The following is a 3,520-nucleotide window of genomic DNA, read 5'->3' as shown; positions in this document are numbered from 1 at the left end:
CTGGATGCTGTTGGTTTGAGGATACACACAAATGTACCTAAACCCATAGGCGGGGACGGTACCTCTGCTCTCCAGTCCCTGAAGGACTGATGGGTGGGAGCAGAGTTTATAGAAAGAGGATCCATCTATTGCTACCAGCACTTGTATCGCAAAGGGGCATATCTGCTCCCTCTTCTCTGCTGTAATCTGTTTAGCCCCCAATCATTTGGGTCACAACTTCCTTCCATGTATGTGTTGCATTCAGTGGGGCGTATGCACATGCATCAAAAGCAGGTTTTAAAAAACATACTCCTTTGAAAGTGAACAGTTACTGAAAAAAATGGGGATTCCTAAATTGAGGATGATTCTGTGCAAACGACCTCTGCAATTTGTTGTCGCTAGGTGGGCACCTCAAAGACACTCTTGTACTGCCTGTCAATCAGGTTGAGAATGGGCTGAAATCTTCCTCCAGCCCTCCTCTCTGCCCAGCAACCGGTTCTAGGAGCTTCACAGGCAAACCATCTTCTTATCTGTTAGAAATTGGGTTTTTGGTTGGCAGTCAGGTTGCCCTCTGTCCAAGCAAGAACCCTCACTCTAGTCAGGGTAAGTCACACACAATCCAAAATCAGCCTGTGCCCACCCTCTGGTAGCTTGGCACGAGCAGTCAGGCTTAACTTAGAAGGCAATGTGTAAAGTATTAATGCAATAAATCATACAATACCATAATATAACACCACAAAAATACACCACACAGTGTTTAGAAAAATATATAATATTTATCTGGGTATTTGCAGGTCAAAACGATCAAAGATGCAATATGAATTTGTAAAGATATCACTGAAAAGTGATATAAAGTGTCTTAAGTCTTTAAAAAGCAAACAAAGTCTCTTTCAAGCACAAAGTACCTGGTCTCTGGTGGAAAATCTCCGCAGAGGGCCGCAGAAGAGGAGATGCGTGGAAAAATGGTGTGTGCATCGGTTACGCCCCTTCACACACGGACTTGTGTCGTTATTTTTCACGCGGGGAGATGTGCCTCGTTGTACGGGTGGAAAAATGGTGTGTGCGTCGGTTGCACCCCTTCACACACGGACTTGCGTCGTTATTTTTCACTCGGCGAAGACGTGCGTCGTTTTCCGGCACGCAGAACGTCTCCTTCTATGGGTCGCAGGGATTACCAGATGTCCCGGGTCTGTGCGTGGATTCTCCTGCTTGTTTTCCGGCTGCGCGTCGTTCCGCGGGGCTATGTGTCGAAATTTCACTCTTACGGCAGGTGTCGCGTCGATTTCTCCTTGTAATTCGGGCGGCGTTGTCCTTGCGAGGCCGTGCGTCAAAGTTTCGGTCCTCCCGAAGGTGTCGCGTCGATCAGCGTCGGTGTGCGGCGTTTTTCTCGCCGCGGAACAAGCTGTGCGTCTAAAATTTCGGCGCACAAAGCGTCCAAGTGAAAGAGAGAAGTCTTTTTGGTCTCAGACTTCAGGGAACAGGAGGCAAGCTCTATCCAAGCCCTTGGAGAGCACTCTTACAGCCAGACAAGAGTTCAGCAAGGCAGCAGGCCAACAGCAAGGCAGCAGTCCTTTGTAGAAAAGCAGACAGGTGAGTCCTTTGAGCAGCCAGGCAGTTCTTCTTGGCAGGATGTAGTTTCTGGTTCAGGTTTCTTCTCCAGCAAGTGTCTGATGAGGTAGGGCAGAGGCCCTGTTTTATACTAAGTTGTGCCTTTGAAGTGGGGGTGACTTCAAAGAGTGTCTAAGAAATGCACCAAGCCCCCTTTCAGTTCAATCCTGTCTGCCAGAGTCCCAGTAGGGGGTGTGGCAGTCCTTTGTGTGAGGGCAGGCCCTCCACTCTCCCAGCCCAGGAAGATCCATTCAAAATGCAGATGTATGCAATTGAGGCTGAGTACCCTGTGTTTGGGGTGTGTCTGAGTGAATGCACAAGGAGCTGTCAACTAAACCTAGCCAGACGTGGATTGAAGGGCACAACAAGATTTTAGTGCAAAGAAATGCTCACTTTCTAAAAGTGGCATTTCTAGAATAGTAATATTAAATCCGACTTCACCAGTCAGCAGGACTTTATATTACCATTCTGGCCATACTAAATATGACCTTCCTGCTCCTTTCAGATCAGCAGCTGCCACTTCAACAGTGTATGAGGGCAGCCCCAATGTTAGCCTATGAAGGGAGCAGGCCTCACAGTAGTGTAAAAACGAATTTAGGAGTTTTACACTACCAGGACATATAACTACACAGGTACATGTCCTGCCTTTTACCCACACAGCACCCTGCTCTAGGGGTTACCTAGTGCACACATTAGGGGTGACTTATATGTAGAAAAAGGGGAGTTCTAGGCTTGGCAAGTACTCTTAAATGCCAAGTCGAAGTGGCAGTGGAACTGCACACACAGGCCTTGCAATGGCAGGCCTGAGACAAGGTTAAGGGGCTACTGAAGTGGGTGGCACAACCAGTGCTGCAGGCCCACTAGTAGCATTTAATCTACATGCCCTAGGCACACGTAGTGCACTCTACTAGGGACTTATAAGTAAATTAAATAGCCAATCATGGATAAACCAATCAATAGTACAATTTACACAGAGAGCATATGCACTTTAGCACTGGTTAGCAGTGGTAAAGTGCCCAGAGGTCAAAAAGGAGGAAGGAGGCAAAAAGTTTCAACTGTCAAAAAGCCAGGTACAACATTATCCATCCCAGATCTGGATGTATGTCAGTTCACATCCCACCAGACATCTGTTAACCTCCCTGTTCTTGCTCAGTCTTGTTTCTGTTCCCATAAGAACTGCAGTTTGGGCTGGACTGTCTCTTTTTGGGAAAGGTGTGGGATTGATTTACACGTGGTTAGTCACTGTTTGCAATGACGCAGAGAACAAAGGGAAGATGGACTGGAACGAGGCAGAGGATAATTATCAATTTCTAAGATTCATCGACCATTCCATCCATCACTTTGTTTTCCTTCTCTTTAAAAAACCCTAACAAAGGTGGGTATGTACACATGAAAGACCCACAACCTCACTGATGAGGCCAGTAAGGTCAAAACATAACTGGGTTGCTTGTGGTTCTTGTACAGTGGGTAGTGGCCTGGAGTTATATTTTGCATGATTCTTTTGTAGCGAGTCAAGTCTGATTTGCATGTCGCTGTGTTTCTTGTAGCATCAGGTACATCCCTGATGTAAACATGTTCAGTAGGAAATGACCTTGCGAGAGGTTTGGGATTGGCCCATATAAGTGCCCCATTTTAAAAGCACTGTTCTGATGTGATAGAGTGTGGATATCTGAGCATCAGCCTCTTAGTGAAATAATCAAATATATTTCCTAATTGGTCGTATGGATCTTTTTAGTCGACTTGAAGCGCTGTATGAGAGCTAACATCAGAATTTCATTTCTAATTCTGTCAAGCCAATGTAATTCCATAATGAATACGGTTTGAAATGTGGTCTCTAGTTGGCAGGGGTATGCACCCAGTCCAAGTAGGGACCACAGCTCTGGTCAGGATAAGTCAGATACACACTAAAAGATAACCGGTGCTCACCGTCTGG

Source organism: Pleurodeles waltl, chromosome 6 (genome assembly GCF_031143425.1).
Source record: "Pleurodeles waltl isolate 20211129_DDA chromosome 6, aPleWal1.hap1.20221129, whole genome shotgun sequence".
Classification (NCBI taxonomy): domain Eukaryota; kingdom Metazoa; phylum Chordata; class Amphibia; order Caudata; family Salamandridae; genus Pleurodeles; species Pleurodeles waltl.
The sequence above is the reverse complement of the archived record's forward strand: the minus strand, read 5'-3'. Positions refer to the sequence as shown.